General features: G+C 40.1%; 1 pseudogene; it reads right to left on the bottom strand.

Moving 5' to 3' along the window:
* Positions 1 to 9,622: 9,622 nt before the first annotated feature.
* Positions 9,623 to 10,331, bottom strand: LOC140503037 (phosphoglycerate mutase 1-like; annotated as a pseudogene).
* Positions 10,332 to 13,560: the final 3,229 nt, after the last annotated feature.

A 13,560-nucleotide genomic window follows, 5' to 3' on the forward strand; every position in this document is an offset into this window, starting at 1 on the left:
TTCTCTGGCTGAAGATAAGGAATCTAAACAGGATATTAGTGGGTTGCAGTCTGTAAATCATGTAAATAATCCCTTTTTTGAGGCTCTGTTTCCAACAAAATGAATGATAAAGAATGGATTAAGAATCATTGCGTGCTCTGGGATACTGATAGAAAAGGCAAGTTCTCTAAGCTCACTGATCACTCATGGTTAATCAGCTTTGTCTGATGAGGAAGACAACACTTGTAGGAGGTTGGAGCTGCAAGTTATAAAGGCCTTACCATAGTCCTCACTGAGCAGTAGCAAATCATTCCTATGCAGCCTCTACCATGAAGTAAAAATATCTTTACCCAAGAAGTTCACATTACCCCAAAACGTCTCACAACAGAAGTATCCTAAGTCCCTGTGGCCTTTTTCTCTGAGTAATGGATTCCTCCCACAACCTTCTCTCCTGGAGGAAGCCCAGACCAGCTATGACTTTGTTCCTTTCCAAGCTGCACCCTTGACATTCTGGACTTTTTCTATCCTCTTTTGCCCTTCCTTGTATGTGCTGTGTTCCTCCCATTAGAACATGAGCTCTTCGAGGGCAGACTTTTTACTTGTATTTGTGTTTCCAGTGCTGAGCACATAGTTCCTTGCACATGGAAAGTGCTTATTAAGCGCTTGTTGGTTTCTTATTCATACATCTTCTTCCAAAAAATAGTCGTATCCATTTCTGAGCTTAACCATTTTGACTGTACAGACATCTTTGGTATCCAGAACTTTCTTTTCTTTTAGTTAATTTATTTTTAATTTTCAACATTCATTTCTATAAGATTTTGAGTTCTAAATTTTCTCTTCACTCCCCTCCCCCTCCCCAAGATGGCATGCAATCTGATACTAGGCTCTACATATACATTCATATTAAAAATATTTTCACATTAGTTATGCAGTAAAGAAGAATTAGAACCCATGGGAGAAACCACAAGAAAAAAGAAACAAAAAAAGAGATAGCAAATAGCATGCTTCAATCTGCATTCATACCCCATAACTCTTTTTCTGGATGTGGACAGCTTTTTCCATCATGAGTCTTTTGGAGTTATCTTTGTGGAGGGAATTCTGATTTTTAAAATAGTCAATATGATATGTGTAATACATATACAATAGATTAAATTTTGCAGAATTGCCTTTTCCCACTTGTGAGTCAGACTCACAATGCAGCTTGGACTGATCAATCAGACCTCAATCACTGGCATCCTCTGCCTGTATGCCTGAAATGAAGTGAATCAAAGACTGCAGAACATGTTCCTGTCACAGACTCTGGTTCTATACTTTGGGGGAGGCAGTCACAACCCCCAAAGACTTGATTTTGTAATCTACTTTCTCCCATCCTTCCCTAGTTGTGATTTAAGTATATAATCTGTGCTTTCACTTCAGCTAAGAGAACATTCCTCACTCTGAAATTGATTAATTAAATTACTTGATTTACTGGCATTCCAGTCTTTAGGCCTGCTTTGTGCAGCTCCAAGCATTCTCAAGTTAGAGGCTGGCTCAGTGAAAACCCTGCTAACATCGTAGATTGCTAAGAGCTAAATCTATCAAAGTTAATCCTGACACAGTGTTGCTATTACTCTGTACGATGTCCTCCTGGTTTTGCTCACTTCATTCAGCATCAGTTTATTTAAGTCTTTCCAGGTTTTTCTGAAGCCCACCTCATATATCACAACTTGTTCAGCCATTCCCTAATTGGTGGGCATCCAATTCTTGGCCACAAAAAGAGCTGCTATTAATATTTTTGTACATGTGAGTCCTTTTCCATTTTTATGATCTCTTTGGGATACAGACCTAAAAGCGGTATAACTGGGTCAAAGGTTATGCACAGTTTTATAGCCCTTTGGGCAGAGTAGAACTGTCTTTTTTCAATAGTAACTGTGGTTGCTGAGGGAGATGGTGCTGCATCCCCACAAGGGCTACTTCCCTAAACCGTGACTGTGGGGACCACACTGGGTTTTATTCTTCTCAGAGCCCCTGGGCAGTTGGTATTGGTAGTGGCAAGAACATCAAACCCTTTTTCTGAAAAGCTGCTCCCACAACAATGTCTGCAAGGTCTGAGCTTAAAGCACTATGATTCTTCTTGGAAATGTTTTATAGTCTCAGTGCAACACAGTAATGTCGGGACCTAGCAATTTCAAGAGCCATATAAGAGTGACTCAATTTAAAAAAAAAAAAACTGAGCCCTAGTTTTCAGGTTTAAAAAAAAACAATGTTGAAAATATTCTTAAAAGTCTGTTCTGAAATGAAGCTACCAAATAAAAAGGATTTAGATGATTATTCTTTATCTTAAACTACAACTAATCTACAGCAGCCCCAAGGGATAGAACTAAGTCACCAGTGATCAAGTAAGGAGTTCGTTCACCTTTGTACCTTTGGTTCTGGAAGAGCAGCATGGCATCAAGAAGGTGATATCATGATTTGCAAATGCTAGCTGCAACTAGCTCTCCACAAGCACTGTACTTTCACATGTAATGGGACTGACCATTCCTTGTGAGCATGTGCACACAAGGTTCGTTGTACCTTGTGTGCACCTGTGTACCATTGATTCAGTTTCCTCCAAGTGGAAGAGGTTGAAGAGTTTGCTTCCCAGACAATAATGAAATGCAATTGTAGTGTCTTGGAGAGACTTTGGGACATGGGTGGCTATTATATAACTGGTTCTTGTTTGCTAACCATGTGATGAAGAAATGCCTTTTTGATTGGTTGGGGGTGTATTCAACATACACTAGCCAAGAATAGTCTGGACCTTTCTCTCCTGGTTTTATCCCTTCTCTTCTGACTGCTTCACTGACAGGTCCAGTAAAAGACAATGTTTTGGGGGGTGGGCCTGGGCCCAATCCCTCCAAACCAACATTTGACTCTGTGAATATAGACCTCAGTTCTTTGCCTCAATGTTTTCTCTTTCTTTGTAGGTAAAAGAAATTAGGAGTTACAATTTTTGGAGTCGAGAGAGCAAGTCACTCAAGGTCTGGGAGTTGAGTCAATGTTAGGTTTTACAGCCAGACAAGCAATTTCCTAAGAAGTGTTGTAGCTGAGATGAGGACTCATCCAATAGTGAGATGCTACATTTGGAAGTGAACTTGGTGAGACCAGTCATATGCAGAAACTGCTTTAAATCTAAAGTCTACTTTCCTCTGATACTGATGTAGCGTGTGGGAAAGTATGGTCCCAAGGTATTGAAGGGAAATGTTCATACTCCTATTCTTGCTATATCTTCAAAGCAGATATTCCTTTGTAAAAATCTAACGGATGGATTGGTTAAAACAAACTGAGAGACTAGTCAGTAGAAGCTAACAGCATCAGGGGGAGGGGAACTTAACTCAGAATAGGGCCTCAAGAGGATATATAAAAACACCCCCAACTCTCAGTGATACCCCTTTACAACCCTGAGAGGAAGATGTAGCTGGTCTCTTTATGGGAAAGGGAGACCAGGGAGAAAGTACTTGTTACCCATGGAATAAATCAATTGTCACAAAATATCATAGTGAGCTGACCTCAGAGTCAAGACAACCTGGGTTCAAATACTGCCTCTAATACATATCAGTTGTGTGACTATAAACAAATCCTTCAACTTCTCTGTACTGGAAGCTATTTAAAAATGAATACTCCAAATTAATTGCCCATTGGCATTTGTAGGAGTATACCCAGAGCTCCTTATATTGATTAAATCATCTTTGACCCCATAAACCACTTTCCTCTCCCCCCACCCCCCAAAGAAAAAACATTATGAAGTGAAAAGGAATTCTAAGAGATTATCTAGTTCAGTGGTTTACAAATCTGATATTGCATGGAGATGCTTCAGGTAATTTGCAGGCTAATCCAAAATGCAAAGATGGTATATGCATGGGCACTCTGGGAGTATTTCTGAGGTAGCACAGAATGAAAAAAAGTGACATCTCACCAACTTCACTGATGGAAAATCACTAACCGAAGCTTGAGGACCTTAGCCAAAGTCTGGAAAACTTCCTTTCCTCCTATTCTCAATAACTCACTCTTTTCTCAAAGCCTCCAGTCAATACCGCCTTCTTTGTATCCCATGAAGTATGAAATAACAAGGGTGAGGCAGCCCAAAATGGAGTGTTCCAAAGAGTCCTGTTCTAGGAAAACAGTTTTCAGGGTGTGGGGGATTGGGATGTTTACAGGGTGGAAATGGAGAAAAGGGGTGAAGAACATTGAAGTTGGTGGCAAAAGAGAATATTTGAGGTGGTCCCTATGATCTTTTGCTCCATTCAAATAGTCTGACAAAAAAAAGTTTAAAACCACTGATCTAATCTGTTCATCTGACATTAATTAGCATTATCATTCAAATAGATCTTAATTAATTGTTGAAACAGTACTCTTTAACAAGTCATTGATGCCACATAAATGAGTCATCTATAGGCCTATTTTTATACTGTTATTTACTGCTCATACTCTCTTTTCAGCAAAAGTCTTAAAAAAATTAAATCTGATCTCTTTGGATAGAGAGGGAACTGAACAGACCCCATTCCTTTCCCCTGTCCCATCTCACCTACAAGACCATGTTGAGAAACAGGAAAGGGACTTTGGATGTTGTCTAATCCAGTCGCCCTCTTTAACAGATGAGAAAATAAAAGTGAAATGATTTGACCAAGATCACATAAGTGATATAGAGGCAGAACTGAAATTCAAACCCAGCCCCTCTGACACTAAATCCAGCATCCTTTGTGCAGTCCAATAACTTACATGAATTGTGCTTTTCTATAAAATATAAAAATCAAAAGCTAGCATAATGTTGAAAACCAAAGTAACATACAAACACCAGAACAGGAAGACTTGTTCTCTCCCTAAGCCAGATGCCAACAGAATAGCCATAGTAATAAATAACAAATAAATAAATAGAGAAGTTGATACTTATTAATGTAAGAGGTGTGAGCCTTAAATCTCACAGACAGCATAAGTCAGAGGCGAAAATGAAATGTCTATTCAGCAAACCCACAAGTTTTCTGGGAGTATTTGCCTCACATGATATTAATAATGGTGATGGGCTACTGAATCATATTTTAACTATTTGTCAATGCATGTTCATGTTTTAAACATTTGTCAATGTATGCTTATGAGTTTATTTTGTTTCAAGCATTTGCTTTGTGCTGGAAGACATAAATAGTTGTTCTATACCTGATCTACTTTTTACATTGATCACCTTTGTAAAGTACCTTTCTAGCACCTAGACATTAGCCAAACCTAAGGAAATATAAGAGATTTTTAGTGAAATTCTACTTTGGAAAGGATATGGTAGGAACAGAATACAAGGAAAACCTGAACCCCTCAGGTTAGAATCTTACTCTTCCATATCTTCTTGATCCACATAAACCCAGAGCCATAACCCCTTGGTGAAGAAGAGGGTGTCCCACCCTCATGGTCTTACCTAAAATAATATATAATTCTAAATCACTTACGGCTTTGAAGTGCTTTCATAAATATGATCACATGCACTCTCATACTTAGCCATTCATTTTATCTTGTGCTAGCTTTTACCCTCTTCTGGGTCAATCTTGACCCAGAATTTGAGAGTAGGTAGGAAATATGGAAGAGGCCCTAAATTGTCACAACTTTCAAAATGGAAAATCTACTCTTGAATAACTAAAAGTCAAATGTAATATCTAAAAATCTTATTGTTCAGGTGCAAAAGTCATTCTTATAATTCAGTGTTTTAAAATTGAAATTGAATAAGTTACAACATGTTGCCATGTAAAAGAGACTGGATTTAGAAGCCAGGTACCTAGGTTCTTATCCTGGATCTGCCATTGGTTAGCTATTTGATCTTAGCAAGTTAATTTAACCTCTCTAAAACTTGGCCAACTTGTAGGTTTTTCAGTTTGCCCCTCAAATTGCTGTGGCTGTGGGGAACTTGTGGATGCAGAGTGATACACATACTTTCAAATGTGCTTTCTGGGAGGAAGGGACTATAGCTAGTCATGTCTTGTGATATGGAAACAAAAGGCATCAATACAACTTGTTGACCTGAAAACTTGTTGAAGAAAAGGCAACATGGCTAAATGCATACATTTTATGATTTAATTAATTAATTGATCAATTCCCTATTAAAGAAAATGGTAACATAATGCATTATGGAGCCAGAAATGTTCTGGCTACCCAGTGCAGAAATCTTCTGGCCTATATACATTTTGCCATGAGAAAAGAACTCTCCTAGTTGAACAAATCATAAATTCAGTAAGACAGGACAATTAACAAAGCAATATTGGTCAGGCCTTGGGATTCCAAGCTGGGTAAACATATGTCTCGAAAATCCCACCACTAGTAAGTGGTAGGCTTCCTGCCCTAAACAGATAACTGACATAGGAAAGGGTAAACAAAGTTCAATAGAAATTACGACCTAAGATGTCTGTGTTTTCTTTACCATTAACGTGCCATAACATAGTGTAGGTCTACAAATATTAAGATATGGAAAACGTCCCATTATTCAAGATAGTGTCTTAGGTTAAAGGTCTCCTTAAGGAATGTAGAGTCAGCCTTGGCTGGCTTTTGCTGACATAGGAAGAGGCACTCTCTGAGTTTGCTTCAGAGAGAACAAAGAGATTATTCCAAAATTTTATATTAAACATTATCAAACTTAACATTTTAAAAATTGGTGTTGTTATTGAACAATACTAGGAGAAATGTAGCTTTGCTCCATTATTTGCACATTTATATGGGGATCGAGTTAATACATCAAGTCAGTCTAGGACATCAAGGAAGTTGTTGAATTAACTTGGTATCTTGAACTGAATTGTAGCAAAACTTTCAAATTTTCATTGCAAAGAACCAGCAGAGAGCTATGTTTTCCTCACTGCATACATGATCAGATACTCCTACTTGGTCCTTTGTGAAGTTCCACAGCAATAATCAAAAGGGTGACATTCCATGAGTGAATTGTAATCAAATTTCACCTGTGACTGTGTAAAAGTAAGGGAGGAGGGCCTGCTATCACAGGTTCTTAGATCTGCATTTCTAAAAGGAAAACAGTTTTTGAGGGTTAACAATCTCCTTTAATCAAGCACATATATCATTCAGCAAAAGAGAAAAATACAAGAAGAGAAATAAAGACCAACAGACAGGCTTCCAACTGTCTGACCATAAGCAATTCGTATATGACAGATCAACAGACAGATCCAACTGTCTGACCATAGTTACCAGAGAGGGAAGCACCAATATCTGGGTTTTCAAAGCCAGATGACTTAACAGCTACCCAGAGTCTTATCTGGCTAGATAACCTTCTTCCAATGAGTGAGTCCCAAAGCAAAACCTCACCTCAGAGTATTTATTAGCTTTTCAGAGCCAGATGTCATGACACTCTGACCCAATGCCTCAATATAAAAAAAACAAAAGGTACTTGGGACCTTCCTACAAAACAACTCCCGTAATCAAGCTTCCCTTAATGGGCAGACCCATTAATGCCCCCAATGGATTTTTCTGTATGCATTGTGGGTAATTGCATGCACAGTTCCACTGTGGCTGGGGCCCCTCCTCTATTACCTAATTCCTTAACAAACCCCTCTTGCCTTTTTAATATTCATAATTTCTGTTATGTAATTGCATCTTTACCCTATAAAAACCTATCTTGCTTTTTCTGAAGCTGCTGGTTCCTCTTGGAACTTAGCATGATTCATGAGAGGCATCAATCTCAATAAGTGCTTGGATTATAGATGATCTGACTCTGAATTCTTTGAGACAGTTCCACCACAACACATCATGAAACTGCAACAATGTGACATTGAAATACAACAAATGAAGTAAAATTAATATTTCAAGGATCCTTGGATTCATTGTTATTTGGGTACTTAACCTGTCCACTGACCTAGATTACAAACCCCTCTGTGACTTGGTAGAAAGATTTCATGAACTGCTGTGGCCAAAAAAATTCATCACCAGGAGGCTAACCCAGTGATAAATCTCTCCAAACATAGCTAGGCTGGTCACTCCTTACCTAGATCACCATTTCTTGAGGCACCCCAATCATGCTCACTTCATTCTGCTTAACTCACTCTCCACACTTTCCTTCCTCACTAACCAACTTCTTACTTTGGAGAAACCTCCTCCCTGACACCCACTCTCCTGATGAGTAGCTTCCCATCCTGGATCATCATTTCTTGGGGGGTCCCATCCATGATCACTTCATTCCCTGCTCCACTCATTCTCCAGATTTCTCTACCTTCTCAGTAGCTGCCTGCCACTACCACTTCTTCCCCTTTCTCCAATCCCTTCATTCTAGCTCCTTTTTTAAGGTTGTCTTCCCCCATTAGAATATACTCTCCTTGAGGACAAGGACTATTTTGTTTTTATTTGCAGTCCTAGAATGTAGTACACAGTGCCCTGCATGTAAGTACTTCATAAATACTCTGTCAGTTTCTCCTGCTAGCTAGCTATCCAGCTGTCTTATTGATGGAATGTTTTGAAAGTAGAAGGGACCTTAGAGGAATCTTACAGATGACAAAGCTAACGTCCATTGAAGTTCATTTGCTTGCCCAAAGTTACAAAATGGCAATTAGAAGAGCAGAAATTCAAACCCAGGTCTTTTGATTCCAAATCCAGTGCTCTTTCCAGTGTTCCAGGCTTCAGATGAGAGACATAAAGCTGGTCATATAGCCAGTTCACAAAGCCCCTCTAGCTAGAAAGAATCTGCAAGAGATCTTGCTTCATTGAAATAGCCTTAGGGACCCCAGGGTCTCCTCCACATCATAACACATCTGAGAAAGACTTCAGTAAAGGCTGATGTTGTCCAATTAAAATAATGAACTATCTACTAGTCAGGTCATAACTAGGGGCAGGCAGGCTGTCTTAATAATTTAGTCCTTGTTCACAGGTTTTGTTTTTTTTTTATTGCACATCACTCCTTTATTATAATGAATAACAAAAATGAGGGAGGGGAGGGGAGGGGAGGGGCAGGGTTAGTACAGTTATGATAAAACTGATGAGGACCCAGGTGGCTGGACATAAGATGGAAGCAATGGGACACTGAGACATATTTCAACATGATCTAGGGGCATTCACTGCCACAGAACAGAGCAGGGGCTATACAACACACAATGGGATATACTCATCCACCCTTTAGAAATCAAGGAACTCTTTCCTTCTCTGAGAAGGCGTGAGATCTCTGATGGCTACCAAGTGGGACACTTTAATTTCAAAAGCCACTAATAACCTGCTTAGAAGGGTTTTTTGTGAAAGTAAATTTGACAAGTAAACATTAGGACATAATCTCAACCTCCCAGATCCATTTTTCTTGGATTAGGGAGGAAGTAAGACTCATGATTTGCTAAATGACCACTCGGGTTATAGGCAACTTCCTACAGCAGCCCTTGAGAGGGCTGCCCTACTGGCATGACTGGCTCATAGGAGTAATTGGATCAACTGCTTCTTTCAACTCCCCATATTGGTCACTTCTTGCTATGTGCCCATCCTTAACCCCTAACCAGGTCCTTACTGAGCCAAACCACCCCAGAGGCATTCTGACTAATGTGGTTGAGGGGAAGGGCAACAAGAAAGAAAAGAACTGGTCTGAAATAGGGAGGAAATGAGAAAAGGAACCATCAGTCCCCCACCTGCAGCCATGCGTTGTGATCCCTAAGATGTGTGGAGCAGGCAGGGGACAGATGTGGTGGGGACAGTGAGAAGGGCAGGACCTGGCTACTGCTGGCAGGTGCTGGTAGTCTGCATTCACTTCTTGGCTTTGCCTTGGGCTGCCACGGCTTCCGTGGCTTTGCGCACAGTCTCTTCATCCCCAAGGAACTGCATGGGCTTGATGGGCTTCAGATTCTTGTCCAACGCATACACGATAGGAATGCCAGTGGGCAGATTCAGCTCCATAATTGCTTCTTCAGACAGACTTTCAAGATGTTTGATAATCCCTCGAAGACTATTGCTATGGGCTGCAATCAGAACACGTTTGCCTTCCTTGATCTGGGGGACCATTTCCTCATTCCAGAATGGTAGAGCCCAGGCAATGGTGTCTTTCAGGCTCTCACAGGAAGGCAGCTGATCCTCAGTCAGATCTGCATAGCAACAGTCCTTGCTGATGTTGCTGTAGAAGGGGTGGTCAGGTTCCATCGGAGGTGGTGGAATGTCGTAGGATCGTCACCAGATCTTCACCTGAGCTTTACCATGCTTAGCAGCAGTCTCTGCTTTGTTGAGGCCTGTCAGACCTCCATTGTGCTGCTCATTGAGGTGCCAAGTCCTCACTATAAGCAACCACATCTGGTCAATGGCATCTAGTATATCTAGTTGTACCAGTCGCTGAAGCAGTTCTCCAGGTTCCAGGCACTCTCTCCATGTGGGATCAGCACCAGTTTATAGGCAGCCATGGCAGGGCAGGGGCTGGGGCAACGGGGAGCGAGCAGACCAGCACACAGGCGAGCACGCAGTCGTTCACAGGTATTTTTGCCATCATTCTCTGAGGTCTGAGAACTGGATCTGCCCTGCGTTTAGACAAGTGAAGCTCTTCTATCCAGTTTATATAGGTCCACTATTACTCAGGCTGTAGCCAAGAGGATGGAACTAGTTATTACATACCTCCCCCACCCCATGTCAAACAGCTGGAAGGTAAGTTGGTGTCACTTATAATTATTATCTTGCAGGGATAGCTAAGCAGGCATGCTCCTAACTAGTAGAAGCAACAAAATAGGCCCCAGGTGCATGAGAGAATGATGATGCAACATGTCACCCCACTCAGGCAAAGGAAGAAGTAATTTAATTAATGGTGACTTCCTATGGAACCAAGTGGCATCGAGGTGATATAGTGGATAGAGTGCCAGGTCTGAAGTTAGGAAGACTGATCTTCCTGGGTGTAAATCTGGCCTCAGAGTCTTATTAGCCTGTTTCCCCATCTGCAAAATGAGCTGGAGGAGAAAATGGCAAACTCCTCTAGCATCTTTGCCAAGAAAACCTGAAATGGGGTCAGCTAGAGTCTAAAATGACTGAACATCAACTTTGGAACTAAAGATCACTTTTATCTTTGTCTGTATTATTAGCTAACTATATAGTACAATGGAAAGCAGACTAGAGTCATAGAACCTGGGTTCAAATCCCTGCTTGGTCCCTTAATAATTGCTTGACTGAACCAGTCACTTCACCTTTATGAGTTTCAATTTTTCTAATCTATAAAATGAGGGAGTTGAACTGAATAGCTCATCATGGGCTAGGCCTCACTGGTAGTTTAGGTCCAAAATTTGAGACAATTTTAGGTCCAAAAATTAGACAAAATTAGGTCTAAAAAATGAGACACGTCTCAACCATTTAACAAAATGTTTTCATAACTATATAGCAGGGGGAGAATATTCAAAGCAGGGAAGGGAAATTTATCTAGGATATAGCCTTTATTCAACCAAGCACAATTGCCTGAGCCCTCTTGTGTCAGTGATGGCCACCCTACTACTGAGGGAATTGCTCAGCCCCTCCTGTCCTGGTTGTTTTGTATCCCAAGTAACCAAGGAGCTACTTCTATGGTTTGAGCTTGAATCCTCTATGTCAGTTAAATTTTAAGGAGAATCTCAAAAATTAGCTTAACTAACATGGGGGGAAGAGAGGAGTGAGGTTTAGATATTATTCTGTTTGCAGCCTCTAAAGCCCCTTTGAGCTTTGGATCTCTGATTCTGTGATCACATAACTTCCAAATACTGCAAGGGTCCTTACCAATTTCATTTCATAAATAATCATAGCATCCTAATGAGTCAACACACAATGAAGATACTCTTGCTCTCTTTTTTCAGTGCGAGATATGGAAGATGGTTCTAACACAGACCTTCCTAAGTTGTTGATAGTTGTCACCTAGTGCAGCATGATGAAACCTAGCTGATTGTGTGGCTGATAACTACTCTCAGGCAGCCAAGCTTGCCAGAACCCATGAGACTCTCCTCTTTCCCTACCCTGGTCATTTTCAGGATACTTGGTTGAGCATATGTGCGCGCACACACACACACACACACACATACACACACACCTTTGGGGGACTTTCTAAACATAAAAAGAAGGGGCAGGACTAAGATCTTACTGGTTCTAGCTATGACTAAAGTATACTTCTGCTTTATAAGAAATATATGTTTACAATGTGTTTAAGATGGTTACATTGGCCTTCATTTTTCAGTATCTCTAAGTATCCCAAGAGATACCAGTAGCTTCATTTCTTCATCCAACCAAAAAAAAAAAAAAAGGAAAAACTAATCAAAGTTGTATGAATACAACAGAAATTAGGCTTTAGAAAGGAATGGGAAATGTGGATTCCACTGCTAATTTGAAAGGTTAGGTGGGGAATCACAAGCTGAATTTAACCCTTAAAGTCAGGATAAGAGTCTTAGAGTTGTTTATTAGGAGAAAGGCAAGTGTGACCTAGGAGAAAAATGGTTGGCCTCAGAGTCAGAAAGACTTAGGAGGAGAGAGAGAGAATATAAGCCCTTACTGAACACATACAGTGTACCCAGCCTTGTGCTAGATTCTTTACAAATATGATCTCATTTGGTTCTCACAACAACCTTGAGAAGTAGATGTTATTATTATCTCCCATTTTTCAGTTAGAAAAACTAAGGTAGACAAAAGTTAAATGACTTGGAGCATCTAGGTGGTGTAATGGATAGATCACTGGTCCTGGAGACAAGAGGACCAGAGTTCAGATCTGGTCACTACTGACTGTGTGACCCTGGGCAAGTCACTTAACCCTGATTGCCTACCAAAAAAAATGTTAAGTGAAGTAGGATGTTAAATAATAGATGGATTTTCTATTAATTCTTAGTTCTACAGGCAAAAGCCATTTAAGAGAATAAAGGACTAGCATTAGAAAGCACTCTAGTCAATTATTGAAGCCAACCCTTCTCCCCTTTTATAGATGAGGAAACTTAGTTCTAAAGCAACACAATGACATACCCAAAGTCAGGTCACATGTTGGTGTCAGAGCAGGGACTAGATTCCTAGTCTAAGGCTCTTTTACACATGATTTTGCCTAGCTGCACCTAGTTAGAAAAGCTAAATGTTACTGATACGTGTTAGTATAACAAAATTATTATTATTATTTTATAGAGGACATTTATGTAGAACTTCAAAGTTTACAGAGTTTTATACATAGGCTGTCTCATTTGATTTTCATAGGAACCCTATGTAACAAGTATCATAAAAATATAATTGTCCCACTTTTACAAATGGACAAACTGAAAGTTAGCGAAATTAATTTAAGAAATGTTGGAAGCAGTTTTCAAACCCAGGTCTTTCTTGATTTCAAATGCAGGATTTATTTTGACTGCCATGCTCCCTTCTACTAACTGTATACCTCCTTAGAGTCCTCATCAAATACCCAGCTGAACAGATTTTGCCCTGTGCCTTGAAAGCCAACCAACAGGATATGTGAAAACCTGAGAAAAAGAATTCAGAGGGTACAAGTCCTTCTATTTCATAAAATCTAAGAAGAGTTAATAGCTTTATATTCATCTAACATTTACGTACTGTTGCTAGACACACAGGGATTGAGGTATGACCAGTGTACTCAGGCATTCGGTGTACATCAGGTTCAGTCCTGAGGGATCCTGCCTCATTAGGCTCCCCTTTCTT

Source organism: Notamacropus eugenii, chromosome 5 (assembly GCF_028372415.1).
Source record: "Notamacropus eugenii isolate mMacEug1 chromosome 5, mMacEug1.pri_v2, whole genome shotgun sequence".
Taxonomy (NCBI): Eukaryota; Metazoa; Chordata; class Mammalia; order Diprotodontia; family Macropodidae; genus Notamacropus; species Notamacropus eugenii.